Here is an 18,235-nt window from a genome sequence, read left to right on the forward strand (position 1 = left end):
GAGGCCTCCACTTGTTAATAATGCTACTCAGTTGGTTATGGAACGTCCAGGAGGAAAGACATTTCACAAACTGATTTGTTGCAACAGCGCCATTCTATTAGAGTACCATGCTGGAATTCAGTAAATTCTTTAGGTCAATCCATTCTTTCATGAATGTTTAGAAAGGCAGACTAATGAAATACCTAAATTCAGTTGTTAAGGAGTGTGCTCCAATTCTTTTGTCCATATATCCATTATCCAGTATATATGCCTTCATAGTGCCGGGGTGCAAACAAATCCTGTGTATTCACAATAGTCAAGACTATTTGTAAAGTTCTAAAGCTCTTAGTTGGGCTATATAACGAAATGCAGAAAAAAAAACTGCAGTGTTTTTCATCACATTTTCACAAAGTTTTCGTCTGTGGACTTTCTGCTCTTATTATACATATAAGGAAAATACCCGTGTTTTCCCAGTTATAATTGACATGTTGGCATTTTTGAAAACACAGATTTTCCACTGCAGATTTTTTTCTGCAGTGTGTGGATGAGATTAGCCTTTCACTTTGCAGGGACTGTAAAACTAAATAATTTCGCAATGTGGGGCTCCAGCCTAAAGCAGCAATTTTAGGAAAGTTTATTAATTAGTAGAGATGAGCGAATCGAAGCTGACAAATGGAATTTGATCCAAATTTCAGGAAATATTCAATTTGTATCGAATCTGTATTTCCTAACGCTTCGTGGTAATGAATCACATTTTTTCCTAAAATAGCTGATACACATGTTAGGTCATGGGGCAAAGAACTCTTAGAATGTGGGATCACCCATAATGCCATGTGTGCAGCCAATCAGAAGCAAGCCAGCCCTGTGATGCCACGGCCCTATAAATAACCTCCACCATCTTGGATTCAGGCATTTTCCAGTGTACTTAGTGCAGGGAGAGATGTCAGCAAGTGCTAGGAAAAGTGGGAGAAAAGCCTATGGCCTCCTCATGCTTCTAGTGATTCCCTTCCACACCTTGCGGAAAAAGATGCAAAACCCTCGCAGTTTTGAAAACCACAGCATATAAATTATACCTACGGAAACCTCTGTGGACTTTCTGTGAAAATAACCCAGGAGGTGCAAAATGATCGTCACTGTCCTTAGCATGCCCCTCTCTCGATGTGCTGGTTTTAATTGAAGATGTAATAAACTTTACAATATTTTATAAACCTCCTGGGTGAGTGCCCCCATTTTTTTAATTTTTTTTTATGTATACACATACTACAAGAGATGAGCGAGTAGTGTTCGATTGAGTAGGTGTTCGATCGAATACTACGGTATTCGAAATACTTGTACTCGATCGAACACTACTAGCTGTTCAAAGTTTAAGGTTTGATGCAGAACTAGCGTTGATTGGTAGAATGCTATACATTCTGCCAATCAACGCTGGTTCTTCTCTTACCTTTAGAAGTCTTCTCTGTGCAGCATCCCCGCGGCGTCTTCCGGCTGGAATTCACTCTGCCTAGGCATCCGGCCTAGGCAGAGCCTACTGCGCATGCGTGGGCATGCCCTTGCATGCGCAGTCGGCTCTGCTCAGGCGTCGGGCCAGGCAGAGCTGACCGCGCATGCGCAGTCGGCTCTGCCTAGGCCCCGATGCCTAGGCAGAGTGAATTCCAGCCGGAAGACGCCGCGGGGGCGCTGCGCCGGGAGAAGACTTCAAGGAGAATCCAGCCCGACCGTCACTCGTGGACTTGGTAAGTATAATTTTATCGAATTTTACGTACCCCTGAAATGAGCATTTCCCCCCATAGACTATAATGGAGTTCGAAATCCGTTCGAACAGTGTGCGGCTGTTCGAATCGGATTTCGAACCTCGGACATTTTAGCTCATCTCTACATACTACATTTCTGGGCAGCTGATCACCACCCTAATAGAGGCGTTGGCTGCAACCTAACCACAAGTTATATATTTTCCTCTATATGTTTTTGCTGAAGCCTAGCGATTATAGTTGTGCCAGCTTTTTGCTCTTTTACCTGTTGGGATTTCTGTGAAAGGCACTGCGGTAAAAACCATGTTGCGTTGCGGTCATGGTTTTTCCTGCAGCGTTTTTGGTGTGATAATTGTGTTATGAAACCTACCATGTGGGGCTACTTTGTGCTATAATGAAATTACATTGGGGCGTAGAACTCTGTTGAACAGTATGCCAGGATGTAATTTGAAAGCAGCGTATATAACTAGAGAACTTGTATATGTCACAGCTCCAACCGGGTCACATCATCTACAGCTACAGCTTACTGTTACTTTTCATTGTGGAACCACTATTCCTTCTGTGCCTTGTTCTCTAGGAACACAATGCATTAAATTTACATCCTAAACTTAGGCTTATATGTATAAACACGTAACACATACGGAAACTTGTTTCAACTCCATGAAGAATCATTAGGATTATGTTTGTATTTTACCAGTATTTCACATCAGCTAGCGTGTGCTGCAGCATATATCTAAACTGTACATTTATAGCTCTCTGCCCTTTTCACAAGAGGACATTCCAGCGTGGTTTCCATTGATTAGCTATGTGTAAACATAATCTTAACTTCGGAGCTGGGAAAGCATCCTCGGCATCCTCCTTCAAACCATACAAGCTAATTTTATAGTATTCAATCATCAAACACTAAAAGAAAAACTGTACTTCTTAATGATGGGTTTCACGATCATCTGACAAAGGTAATTATGTAAAAAGGTCACCTTGTATTGACATTGTTCCCTGCTTTGTACTGGAAAAAATGGCATCAAAACGAGTGGTGTAACTAAAATCTTGTGGCTCCTAGTGCAAACTTTAATATTCCTATTTTACTGATGTAAAAAATTGGTAAGTGCAGATGTGTCCACACCACATTAATCTTCAGTTTGGTTAAGGACTTCAATATCTCATGAAACCAAATCAACACAATATAACAACATGCTTGTAAAATCCATGAAAGGCTTGACTTAAATTAAAGCTGCTTACCTTGTGATATGCTTATCTGGATATGTCCAGCCAGATAGACAGGTGAGGAGGAACACATCTGTATGTTACAATGCTGTTGGAACTCTCATTGCAGGAGTACACAGGTTACAGTTTACTTGTTACCAGTTTGCTATCTCCGTTCTTTACTAAGCTAATAACTACTGTTGGATGGTTCATGAAAAACATTTCATTCCATACATCAATGAACATCCGTGAATTACAATATCTTACTTTGGCTAAATGTTTTCATTTATTTCATCTTGTGTAAACAACAGTGAATTTTTCCGCTTAACAAATGAACAAAGCATATACTTTAACATGGCAATATACAGCAACATATCATTTCTCTATCGCAAATTTTTTTTTTCGAGCTGACAGGTATTATATTATACATTATTGCCTTATAATGGATTGCTTGCATTTCATGCTGTGAAAGAAATACAATCATAACAAGATAAAAGACTATGAAAAGCCTAAAAAAAATAGCACATAATGCAAAAAATCAATATGACTTTTCTATATATAATCGTACACTTTAAAAAAAGCATGCTTAATATAAGAAACAAAACATATATATATATATATATATATATATATATATATATATATATATATATACAGTCCTATGAAAAAGTTTGGGCACCCCTATTAATCTTAATCATTTTTAGTTCTAAATATTTTGGTATTTGCAACAGCCATTTCAGTTTGATATATCTAATAACTGATGGACACAGTAATATTTCAGGATTAAAATTAGGTTTATTGTACTAACAGAAAATGCGCAATATGCATTAAACCAAAATTTGACCGGTGCAAAAGTATGGGCACCTCAACAGAAAAGTGACATTAATATTTAGTAGATCCTCCTTTTGCAAAGATAACAGCCTCTAGTCGCTTCCTGTAGCTTTTAATCAGTTCCTGGATCCTGGATAAAGGTATTTTGGACAAACAATTCAAGTTCAGTTAAGTTAGATGGTCGCCGAGCATGGACAGCCCGCTTCAAATCATCCCACAGATGTTCAATGATATTCAGGTCTGGAGACTGGGATGGCCATTCCAGAACATTGTAATTGTTCCTCTGCATGAATGCCTGAGGATTTGGAGCAGTGTTTCGGATCATTGTCTTGCTGAAATATCCATCCCCGGCGTAACTTCAACTTCGTCACTGATTCTTGAACATTATTCTCAAGAATCTGCTGATACTGAGTGGAATCCATGCGACCCTCAACTTTAACAAGATTCCCGATGCCGGCATTGGCCACACAGCCCCAAAGCATGATGGAACCTCCACCAAATTTTACAGTGGGTAGCATGTGTTTTTCTTGGAATGCTGTTTCTTTTTGGACGCCATGCATAACGCCTTTTTTTTATAACCAAACAACTCAATTTTTGTTTCCAAAATGAAGCTGCCTTGTCCAAATGTGCTTTTTCATACCTCAGGCAACTCTATTTGTGGCGTACGTGCAGAAACGGCTTCTTTCTCATCACTCTCCCATACAGCTTCTATTTGTGCAAAGTGCGCTGTATAGTTGACCGATGCACAGTGACACCATCTGCAGCAAGATGATGCTGCAGCTCTTTGGAGGTGGTCTGTGGATTGTCCTTGACTGTTCTCACCATTCTTCTTCTCTGCCTTTCTGATATTTTTCTTGGCCTGCCACTTCTGGGCTTAACAAGAACTGTCCCTGTGGTCTTCCATTTCCTTACTATGTTCCTCACAGTGGAAACTGACAGGTTAAATCTCTGAGACAACGTTTTGTATCCTTCCCCTGAACAACTATGTTGAACAATCTTTGTTTTCAGATCATTTGAGAGCGGGCTGTCCATGTTCGGCGACCATCAAACTTAACTGAACTTGAATTGTTTTGTAGAAAGAAATGGTCCAAAATACCTTCATCCAGGATCCAGGAACTGATTAAAAGCTACAGGAAGCGACTAGAGGCTGTTATCTTTGCAAAAGGAGGATGTACTAAATATTAATGTCACTTTTCTGTTGAGGTGCCCATATTTTTGCACCGGTCAAATTTTGGTTTAATGCATATTGCGCATTTTCTGTTAGTACAATAAACCTCATTTCAATCCTGAAATATTACTGTGTCCATCAGTTATTAGATATATCAAACTGAAATGGCTGTTGCAAACACCAAAATATTTAGAACTAAAAATGATTAAGATTAATAGGGGTGCCCAAACTTTTTCATAGGACTGTATATATACACACACACACACACACACACACACACACACACACATATTACGCCTATATAAGCAGTTTACAAAATCGTATGAAAATGAATCAAAGACTATACAGAGGTATTCCCATTGGGCACATTTATGGTATATCCACAGTTTACATTTGGGGCCCATATCTCATGACTGCAGTAAGCAGAGAGTATGTTGTACATGCCTAGTTTCTCTATTCACATCTGTGAGCCGAGCAGAGAGATGGGACCCACCAGAAGTACATCCCATATCTAGCAGAAATGTATGATACATCCTTTAGATGTCATAATTGTCCCACAGGGGAATACCCCTATAAGACTTTATTGTATACAGTGCAGCACATTATTCAAGATTATTGTACAATTATTGTTCATACATATTGGTACCTCACATTATGCATATACAGTTTCTGGTGGTGATAGAATATGGAGTTTAATTAGTTTTATGTACTTTTAATTTATTAACCAGTTTTTTGCTTACTGGGGTATGTTAGTCTCTATTTCCATTCATTTTGGGAACATTTACGAATTACATTACTTGCAAGGAAAATATCTATCCTTGTCATGTGATGGACAAATAGGTACAGTATAGTCACTGTATTAGATCTATGTTTGGTAATGACCTGTGCACCTACAGTATATGTGATAATCACATGACCAGAAAAGAGTTTAAGTCCTTCGAAGTAAACATTGAAGATTCCTAGTAAATGACAGCAAGAAGAGACCTTGAAAATTATGAGGCATTCATAAGATCATATTGAAAATCTTATAGTTTTTCACTATACAAGGAATAACCAAATTTGACCTATCAGGACACAACCTTGACAATAACTACTAAGCCTAAGCATGAAAATGTTGTGTAGTCATGATCAAATTACGTGTCATAGTACTCATGTATTCCATTTTTGTAAATTAATGCTTTATCATAGACAGGGTAGAACTGAATCATCAAGTTTAAAGAGGACCTTTTACCACCTCCACCAATTCTAGTTCTGTTAATAGGTGCCACCTCACTGATTCCAGCACTGATACATTTTTTTCTCTAGCCCCCGCAATTCCTGAGCAACAAGTGCAGTTAGTTTTGGTGTGTGATGTGCTCTTTAGTCTCTATAATGTCAATAGGTTGGTTTCACGTAGGAAGGGGGGTGACTCAGACCTCCAATCAGAGACAGCCAGTGTTAGAGCTGAGAATCACATACCTTGCTTGCTCCAGTTTCAGTGGATCAGCAGCTATTAACTAATGTATAGAGCTGGACTTATTGGAGGTGGTGAAAGGTTCTCTTTAAGTGTTCCACTAGGTTTAAGGGTTTTAGTGTAAATCTTAGAGGATAAACAAAGTAACAAAGATTTTTTAAGTATTTAAGAGAATTGATCTCCACATATTTGTAAAAGATAATTTAGAAATTATGGATGTGTCTTTACTAGAGATGAGCGAGTAGCGAAATATTCGATATTCGATATTCGTTTCGAGTAGAGCCTCAATATTCGACTACTGGATCGAATATCGAATCCCATTATAGTCTATGGGAAAAAATGCTAGGAACGCATTGGCCAGTGTACAGCATTCGGCCAATCAACACTGGGTCTGCCGGGGGCTCGTCTGTGAGGAGGCGGAGTCTAATATCGGACCACAACAGTCTCCATTATGGTCCGATCTTAGACTCCGCCTCCTCACAGACGAGCCTCTGGCAGACCCAGTGTATATTGGCCGAATGCTGTACACTGGCCAATCAACGCTGGTCAATGCATTCCTATGAGAAAAAGTCAGCTCCCGCATAAACGCAAGCTGCCAGCTCTCCCGACTAGCAAGGACGAGCCTGCTGCAGAACCAGCGTTGATTTGCCGAATGCTATACAGTATATAGCATTTGGCAAATCAACAATGGTTCTGAATCAAATCTTTACTACGAATAGCGATGGTATTCGAATGAGTACGAGTATTTCAAATACTGTAGTATTCGCTCGAATACCTACTCGATCAAATCCTACTCACTCATCTCTAGTCTTTACTTAACTTTTCTCCAATTTGTATGAAAACCAATACAATATCAAAACATGCTAACTAAAGTGTTCTACATTGGATACAAACACAAAGAATTAAATAGAGTAGTTTTCATATAAATTTGTCACAAAACCATGTTCAGTTTCAAAAACTGCTTGTGAGACATGCAGTATATTCACAATAAGGCGAGAGGACAAGCAATGTAAGATGGATCTGTACATTTTCATATCCAACAAACTTTAAGGGATAACTAGCCGATCATATGGGATCCCTGTTCTTGTGAATATTGAGGGTCCTAGTGGGATCCCGTGTGAGTTGTAGGTCATGGGTGCTTGTGTATTGGCACTTCATACAATTTTTTGAGACTATTTGAGTCAGGCCTGGGATTCTTTTCAGCACATGCATGACTTACTTCTCCATTTATTCAGGGCACATTGGGCCCTTGTTTTCATTATCAGCGGATGTTTCATTAGATGGACCCCCACTTATTAGACCCATGTATAGGGGATAACTTGCAAAGTCTGGAATACTCCCAAAAATGCAGGCAATACTGAAGCCTAAGCAACAGTTTGTTACAAGAAACATATATTTCAGATAGTTATTTATAAGTACTTGGTTGTCTTCATTTTATTACTATAATACTGAAATGCAAAACAGATGGACTCATATGTATTAGCGTCAAGACCTATGTGTGAGTCCCAGTATAGCATATCAGATGGTAATAGGGGTAATAGCTGTGGGTAATATGATTGATTTTTGAGTAAGTTTATTACAAAACTGTGATATATTTTCTTATTTTATTCATCCACAATGGGGCAGAGTTATTATTTTATTTACACAGTTTTTGACATATCAAGGGTTTGCCTAAGAACTATACAAGCTTAGAAAAACATGGCTACCACACATCCCAATACAGGTGTGTGGTACTGTAGATCAACCCTATTAACTTTATTGGAAGTGAGCTACGATACCAGACATGACCCTTGGCATGACCATTACTTCACGCTTGATATAACTTCTTACCCCTCGTACCATACTGTATACACATTCTTAACAATTACAAACATAAAGTGAATTAGCCTATGGTACAGTGTAGTTGTAGACTACCACTATATAATGAATCTACTGACAATATAAATATATAATTCATTAATTTAATGATGTTTTACATCAACTGTAAATACATTTTAGTAAATAGACATTATCTCCATAATTAAAGGGGTTTTGTCACTATAGACACCCATCCCCTGTCCCCTATCTTGTGTGTAGGGGATACGCATCTACAATGACCCCTTCAAGTTACTATTGAGACAGTAATATAGTAGCATTTCTCAAGTATCTGTATATAACATAAGACTGTATACCAACTATCATACTATCCATACAGATCGGTTATATATTGTAGAACATATAATGAATTGATAGGCGTGATTTGAGAATATATAGAGTTTAGCACAATACGCATTTATAAGGACAAGGTTACATGCAGAATGCGCCTTTATGTTATCTCATACAGTTAGACTGAAGTAATGCTTTTCTATATTATTCAAACAATGGAACTCCTATTTTCTGGATTTTCTCCCTACCATGGTAACTTGTAACCATGGAAGCAATGACCATACATACATCCCGTACGGAGTATATCATATACTATGTGACATGATAGTCTTCTTATATATACTCTGCATTTTCACAAATTATCTGTTTTCATACAATACAATTTGCAAACCTACTAATTGCAAATTAAGACAATTATACATTATATAAAGGGGCGTTCCCATCACATAAACTATTGGGGCATGATATCACTTTATGACTGATGGGGCCCAAAATCATCCTGAAAATAAAGGTATGTTCATACAGAGGAATTTGGCCAGGCAGAAAGACACCCACGTCACAAATTTGAAGCAGATTTTGATATGTTTTCTGATAAACCTGAAAATCTGCCTTGCATTCATTTCAATGGCATAATAACACTACAATACATTATTCATTTACAAATAAATCATTTTGGTATATATTTCCAGAGTATTATACGTTGTTGACATCCATACTCATTACTGTCTACGATGTTATTCTGCATCTATCTACATTTTTATACATTTATACATTTTTAGATAACTTTATGACATATTTAGTTAAGGCAATATCTCCTACATCTTTCCTAAACATTAAAATATAAATTTACATGTTTGTCTAAATTTGTTTGGATCATCTGAGATCTCATGGTAATAAGTATTTTCAATCTCCATAGTGGATTTAGGCAGGAACAGTCATAATAGGCAAATGAGACACCTCAAATATGGTGCATGCTGTGTAGAATGTCAATTATAGTATTAAAAAAATATAATGTACCATGGGAATGTTGTTTTCTTTGTATGTTTTCCTGTATCTGTGTCCCTTGTAGCTTATAAACATACCTGGCACATTGTAGAAAACTTGTGTTGTTCTACTAGTTTTTCTCGACTAGCACTCTGACCCATTATATTCTACGTCCTCATACACCCAACCTATATTATACTGGGCCTGTGAACCCCAAGCAAAACTCAGATCCTACTCCTGTCCCTTTGTAGTTCGGGCTATTGTGGAAGCATAGGTGGCACACAGATATTATCCATGTGCCAACTCATGCACATGATGAGACATGGTAAATCCTTAAAATCACTGTTTATCATTTTTTGCCAATAGAGTATTAAGAAGTAATATCCCATCTGTAAATACAGATGTATCCTGCCTTACCTTTCCTCTCAGCTGGACATGTTTAGAGATATGTGTTACAAGTTACTGTCTTAAAGGGGCCACACGGTGGCTCAGTGGTTAGCACTGCAGCCTTGCAGCGCTGGAATCCTTGGTTCAAATCCCGCCAAGGGCAAAAAACCATCTGCAAGGAGTTTGTATGTTCTCCTCGTGTTTGCGTGGATTTCCATCCCATACTCCAAAGACATACTGATAGGGAAAAATGTACATTGTGAGCTCTACGTGGGTTCACAATCTACATAAAAAAAAAAACAAAAAAACAATACTGTTAAGCACCACTAGTACAATTATTCCCAAAATTTTACAAGTTTGGTAAACAGAAGAGGCTGGACCAGTAAGAGACTGCCTGATGTCTTCCTACAAGACATTTTCCTTAGTGACACATAACAACATATCTATCCCTTAGTTTAAAAAAAAAGTCACAGAATTGGCAAAAAATTTACAATGTTTCTCCATTACTGAAACACTTTTGAAAAATGTGGTTACTGCTTAGCAGTAGAGGAAGGGCCTGACAGATTTATTATAATTCACGCCAAAAAAACTGGCATAAATTATAACTGAAATTGCGCAGATTTCAGTCTGTGTCAGAAACTAGCTCAGAGATATACCAAATTTATTAAGGAGCATGTGGGCTTTATATTAAGGTGTATGAAACACCAACTTTACTGTACCAGATTTACAATTGTAGTGCTGGGTTTCAATCCAGCCAAAGACAACATAGCATGGAGTTTTATATGTTGTCCCCAAATTTGTTTGGTTTTCCTCACTTAATCAAAAGACATACTAATATGGAATTTAGATTGTGCTTGGGGCAGTGAGTGATCACAATATCTGTGAAGTGCTGCCGAATATGTTGGCGCTATATAAGTAGGCAAAATCAATAATTCTAATTTCTGAGGTTTTTTTTGTTTGTTTTTTTTAATAACACTCAGGTTATATAAAAGTATCTCTCTGTATTTCATATGTACAGCATCCTGGGCATTGACATTAGTAGCACTATAAAAATAAATATATATATTTTCATTATTTTGCTACAATATAATATACCTATTTTGAAGCCATCTGATGAGTTAATATTAAGTTTTGGTTAATGGTGTTCTGTAGTTGTGTTTTCAAACACAATCTGCCACTTCTGTAATAATAGAAATATCAGGAAACTTGGATTGTTTCAAATGGTTTACAGGAATTTCAATATATCAAAGCAATGATATTGTACTATAGAGTATTGTTACTCATATCAATGACACAGAAACTTAGGAATTCCATCACTTACAGTACACGCAAAATATGATGCTCCCAGTTTTATAATGATTGTATTCGAAGTGCATAAATACTGGCACAAGAAAACACCATAGGAGGAAACCTTACTAAAGGATGGCAATAGATTGAAATGGTATTTAAAGTTTATTATTAAAGTACTATCTATGTAGTACCTTTTATCAAATCAATACATTGCACCTTTCGTGGAATCTGAACTCTAGCCCAGTTCACATCTGCGTTCGGGATTCCGTTCAGGGAGTCCGCTCTGGAATCCCCCAAATGGAAACCTATACGCATTAAAAAGCGGTTACCTAAGAAACCAGTTAAAATAAGGCTGAAAACACCAGAGGCTGGGCTGTAAGGACATCAGTCGATTACTTTTATTAAAAAAAAATCCCCATCAATTTCCAGGCCTTATTTAATTATTTTGAAGGCCTTGGACAACCCATGTAATTTCCAAATGCTATATATTTGTCTTTAATTGGTATCATACAAGACTGTTCAGCATATATCTAAGAATATTCTTTATTCCTGCAATGTATTTACAGGGAACATGCACTTTAGTATCATTTTATAAGACTAATGGCAACACAAAAAGTAAGATTTATTGCATAAGACATTGAGATTTTACTATTAAGTCATAAATTTGTTCATTTAATCTTTCTTTATTATCGCTGTACCCGACGTAATGATCTCTGAGGGATCTCTGGGATTATTACTATTATTATAGCTATCATTTTTATGCATTACGATGGATATGTTCATGAACTACATACATTACACAGCTGATGGATGAGGAGTTCTCAGAGTAGAGCCTTGGCTTGTGTCAATAAATTTCAATCAAAGCTTCAATTTAGAAGGTAACTTCCAATGAAACACATCGAAAGTTTTGATTTGTGAGTCCGAGTGCTAAACTTTCCTTCCCTTTGCTAGAACAAAAGGGTATACAGGGTCTGCTAAGCCTTGCACCAAGTTAAGTATATACTTTCTTACCCTCATTCACATCTGCGTTGGTATTTCATCCAGGGGTGTCCACATGGAGACCCCCCCGAATGGAATACCAAACGCAATTTCAAGCGCTGTGCAGTGAAAGCACACGGACCACATAGACTATAATGGGATCCGTTTGCTTACCGGGAATTTCCCACGTGAATCATGCGGACAGGAAAGTAGATTGTGAACTACTTTTCTGTCTGCCTGATCCCTACGGAGATCTGGCGGCAAGCACATGGACCCCATTATAGTCTACGGGGTCCATGTACTTTCACTGGCACACCACTTGCAGTTGTGTTTGGTATTTGGTTCCCATGTGGACTCCCCCGGATGGAATATGAACAAGATGTGAATGAGGCCTTACTGATGAAAGATAATTAGGTGGAATAAATCTCACTTGTGGGTATGTAACATAGGACTATTGTGTCAGATAATATGGCATATTAAGCATTGAAGGTAGGCATAATAACAGGCACTGTAAGTACACCCCTGTATCCAGAGCCTGATGTGTGTTCCCTTTAAAACCAAATCCATCTCAGTTACTTCAGGTAAATGACCATTAATATTCTATTGTCCATAATATGATTGCTATAAAACCTACAATATGATGCCATAGTTCCTGGCCTATTTTAATTCCAAGCTCTTTTACCTTCTTGATTCTGCTCTTGTTGTGAGCTACTTTATGTTCTTGCCAAAAAATGATAAATTACTTCTTGGCAACTTCTTAACCAATGTTCCTTGGATAATATTGCTCTATAAATCCATCTAAGTACTTTGCGAATTCTGTTTTGCTCATATCAAGGGATCTGGACAGAGTAATTTTATCCATTAGGAAAAATAAATAATTCAACGAGTAAGTGAATAAGTCTATTAATATAGTCTTTTCATTTAGAATATGAAAAGAGTCAGTACATTAAGCTTGCTGTTGGCACAGTGCAAGCATATGGGTGTTTAAAGCTGTTACAATGAAGAGCACATTTGGAGAACACAGTATGTTTCTCGAGAATCAATAATGCAGACAGCAGTGCTTTGCAAATTAAAATTGTAAGAGCATTGTTTGTACATAATGCATGGACAGAGAATCTATTATAGCTCGACAATTATCATGTCATCTTTAAAATAAACTATTACAAAGTGTCATTTACTTTGTGTATAGGAAAGTTCACAATTTTACCATAAGTGTTTTGTTTCAAGCAAGTATCTCTCGAACTATCAGAATAGATTCCACGAGTTTGTCTATAAGTGAATACAGAAACTCCATGTTTCCTTACTGAAGAGAATAACTGGTGGTTAAATACCGTATCCCACAATTTGGATTTATATTCAGACTGTCTCTCTCTCTATATATATATGTACATACACACTCATTTATATAGAGAGATTTCCATGAAGTCCTTGTTGAAGTAGTGATCTTGTTACAAAGGTCAGGATTAAAAAAATTTCTATATCTATGATCTGGATAGGTCTTTACAGTGAAATATCTCTAAAAGACCACTTCACTGAGAAGCCCACCCTCTGAACCAGACCAGATAACCGATTTTAGTTTTACCATATATTATGAATATTATTCAAAATTGTTATGCAAAATTGCACTGAAATAATCTTCCCTAGAAGATTATTTCAGTGCAATTTTGCATTATATTTAATTTATAGTTATCATTTCTAAGTAAATGCTACAGTATATACACTGCTCAAAACAGTAAAGGGAACACTCAAATAACACCTCCTAGATCTGAATGAATGAAATATTCTCATTGAATACTTGGCTCTGTACAGAGTTGAATGTGATAACAACAAAATCACACAAATTTATTAACCAATGGAGGTCTGTATTTGGAGTCACCCCCAAAATTAAAGTGGAAAAACACTCTACAAGCTGATCCAACTTTCATGTAATGTTTTTATAACATGTCAAAATGAGGCTCAGTAGTGTGTGTTGTAGCGCCTCCACATGCCTGTATGAACTCCCTACAATGCCTGGGCATACTCCTGATGAGGTTGCGGATGATCTCCTGAGGGATCTTCTCCCAGACTTGGACTAAAGCATCTGAAAACTCCTGGACAGTCTGTGTTGAAACGTGACACGCTGGAGGCGCTACCAGGAGACAGGCCAGTACACCAGGAGATGTGGAGAGGGCCGTAGAAGGGCAACAACCCAGCAGTAGGATGCCTTTGTGCAAGGAGGAACAGGAGGAGCACTGCAAGAGCCCTGCAAAATGACCTCCAGCAGGCCACAAATGTGCATGTGTCTGCACAAACAGTTAGAAATTGACTCCATGATGATGGTATGAAGGCCTGACATCCACAGATGGGGGTTGTGCTCATAGCCCAACACTGTGCAGGGCGCTTGTCATTTGCCACAGAACACCAGGATTGGCAACTTCGCCACTGGCGCCCTGTACTCTTCACAGATGAAAGCAGGTTCACACTGAGCACATGACAGACGAGTCTGGAGACACCATGTAGAGCGATCTGCTGCCTGCAACATCCTTCAGCATGACTGGTTTGGCAGTGGGTCAGTAGTGGGGTGGGTTGGCATTTCTTTGGAGGGCCACACAGCCCTCCATGTGCTCGCCAGAGGTAGCCGAACTGCCATTAGGTACCAAGATGAGATCCTCAGACACCTTGTGAGACCATATGCTGGTACGGTTGGCCCTGGGTTCCTCCTAATGCAGGACAATGCCAGACCTCATGTGGCTGGAGTGTGTCAGCAGTTCCTGCAAGATGAAGGCATTGAAGCTATGGACTAGCCCACCCGCTCCCCAGACCTTAATCCGATTGAGCACATCTGGGACATCATGTCTCGCTCCATCCACCAATGTCACCTTGCACCCCAGATTGTCCAGGAGTTGGCAGATGCTTTAGTCCAGGTCTAGGAGGAGATCCCTCAGGAGACCATCTGCAACCTCATCAGGAGCATGCCCAGGCATTGTAGGGAGGTCATACAGGCACGTGGAGGCCACACACACTACTGAGCCTCATTTTGACGTGTTTTAAGGACATTACATCAAAGTTGGATCAGCCTGTAGGGCGTTTTTCCACTTCAATTTTGGGGGTGACTCCAAATCCAGGCCTCAATTGGATAATACATTTGATTTCCATTGATGATTTTTGCGTGATTTTGTTGTCATCACATTCAACTTTGTACAGAACAAAGTATTCAATGTGAATATTTCATTAATTCAGATTTAGGATTTGATACTTGAGTGTTCCCTTTATTTTTTTGAGCAGTGTATTTGTATAACCATAGAGCAGAGGCATAATGTGATGCTCTTGAGCCCCAGTTCAGAATTGGAAATGGAGCCCCTACCTGCAATGTACAATTTAGAATGGTGGTATATTTTCTGTGGCAGGGGGACCTTTAGAGTCTCCTCAGGTTCCAGGGCCCAGTATAGACTGTTACCTCCGCATTCCCTATAGGTACAACCTTACCAACAACAGTTTGTTCTATGAACGTTTATATTGTATGTATTTCTATGTTAAAAATAGACAGTAAATAATACGGCTGCTCTATCATCAACATGGTGTGAGATTATCACAATATATCGGATACTATATCTACTAAGTTTTTACTGAAACATACTGCTAAATTACTTACAAAACATTAGGGGTGTTTATATTCAGGGGCTCAGTGTACTCAATGGAACCTAAAAAAAAATATTTAGAATTCTTTTAGAATTTAGAATCTTTTTATTCTGTAGGAATGAATGTGCACAATACAGAACAGTATTATAAGGCGGACACTGTGCGCTATTTTAGAATTGTGCAGTACATGAGTACTCTAAAGTAATTTTGTGACAAAGCACAATGTAACAAAAATCTAAGACTACATACGACATTGCGTACTTTGTTTTCTTTATATAAAGGGACTGGTTTAAAGAACATTCCAATGGAAACTGATAAAGTATACATAGTATACACAGTATTATAAGGCAGGTCCATGACCATTCCTCTATTTTACATTCCTCAGGTGCTACAATGGATATAACATAGTGTAATATGTTTTCCTTTTTTTTTTCTTTTAACAGAATTGTTGTCCAAATACAGATAATGGAGGGGAATTTATTAAGACCAGCACATCATGCACCCTCTTATATTGTGCCAGAATTAAGAGGCTTTAAAGGGGTATTTCCATCTCAAGAATCCTATCTGTACTGGTAGTTTATGTAAAAAGCAGTAATGTAACTGCAGTAATAGACATGGTTTTTGTAACCAAGGAGGCACAAAAGATTTGCACAGGGAGATTTTAATTAATATTATGTGCTAAATTTGCTAATTTTAGGTGGATATTTTAGTACATGGGCACAACAAAAATGTACCTAGTGTCAGTTTGCCTCCCCTATCTACGGTATTGCACAAATCAACCAGAAACAACAAGGATACCAAATTGTGCAAACAATACTTTTGGTGTACATTTGATGTGTAGGCCTGAAATGCTTCCAAAATATACACTAAATGTACCCATATCTACTGTTCCATACGTTTGGCCAGAATATTACTGAATGCACATGCCTGAATGCCTTACTATTTGCCATATATACCCGCACATAGAAAATGATTAGCTGGCTCTACAAAATGCAACATGACAGAACTACTGGATGAATTTGTTAGAAATGGTCTCTTTTCGACTATTGTGACACAACATTTTTTCTTTTTTTTTATTAAAGTATGTTTCTAGTGTATGTACGTATGTATATATTATTTTTCTTTACATACTGTATTTAATTAAACTAACACATGGAATAAAATAGATTTGATTTTTGCTTTCTTCATGGTCTGATTCTTTCTAAAGATGAACACCTTTGGATAAATGAAATTTAAATTTTCTCACTTTTTAACATATGTCACAAAAAGTGCAATTTTTTTATTACTACTAGAACATTTTTTTTTATAAACTAAAACAGACTATTTTATTCTATATACAAATGTGTTCACACATAATTGAGCTTGAATGTGGTTAAGGCTCCAATTTCTCATGATATCAATTTAATATAATTAGAGATGAGCGAGTAGTACTCAATCGAGTAGGTGTTCGATCGAATACTACGGTATTTGAAATACTCATACTTGATCGAGTACCACTCGCTGTTCGAATGTAAAAGTTCAATGCAGAACCAGCATTGATTGGCCGAATGCTATACAGTCGGCCAATCAACGCTGGTTCTTCTCCTACCTTTAGAAGTCTTCTCCGTGCAGCTTCCCCGCGGCGTCTTCCGGCTCTGAATTCACTCTGCCAGGCATCGGGCCTGGGCAGAGCCGACTGTGCATGTCCGCTTGTAGTGCGGGCATGCGCAGTCGGCTCTGCCCAGGACCGATGCCTGGCAGAGTGAATGAAGAGTCGGAAGACGCCGCGGGGACCCTGCAAGGAGAAGACTGCATGGAGGATCCAGCCCGACCCTCACTTGTGGACTTGGTAAGTGTAATTTGATCGAACGTTGCCTACCCCTGAAACGAGCATTTTCCCCCCATAGACTATAATAGGGTTTGATATTCGATTCGAGTAGTCAAATATTGAGGGGCTACTCGAAACGAATATCGAACCTCGAACATTTTACTGTTCGCTCATCTCTAAATATAATATTACCACATGCAAACAAAACCCTTCACAGCAAAGCCGATGAGTGGCCACATATAGACATGTATACTGTAGTTTATCGCAACAATATTGTCTTGAGAAGCTAATCATCTAGTGACAGTCTGTACTTGATTCTGATAAAACGTGCAGCATGATCTCACCCGATAAAAGCCATTGATATAAAAAAATCAACTTAGCATTTGCTGCAACTGTTTATTTAACTCATTAAACTTAGATGTAACATTAAACTTTGCTACATCTGTATCTGGACATTCCCAGTCGAGAGGAAAGGTATGGACTGACACATTTAACATCCTAAAGTGCCTATCTTAGTAATGAATACGTAACGTATATGAAAAAAGATGATCAACAATAGACTTTAAAACAATGTCCATCAATCCTACGGATTTAGTGCAACAATCAGAAAATGTAAATTAAGTTCATATCGACATCCACAATGG

Source organism: Leptodactylus fuscus, chromosome 1, assembly GCF_031893055.1.
Source record: "Leptodactylus fuscus isolate aLepFus1 chromosome 1, aLepFus1.hap2, whole genome shotgun sequence".
Taxonomy (NCBI): domain Eukaryota; kingdom Metazoa; phylum Chordata; class Amphibia; order Anura; family Leptodactylidae; genus Leptodactylus; species Leptodactylus fuscus.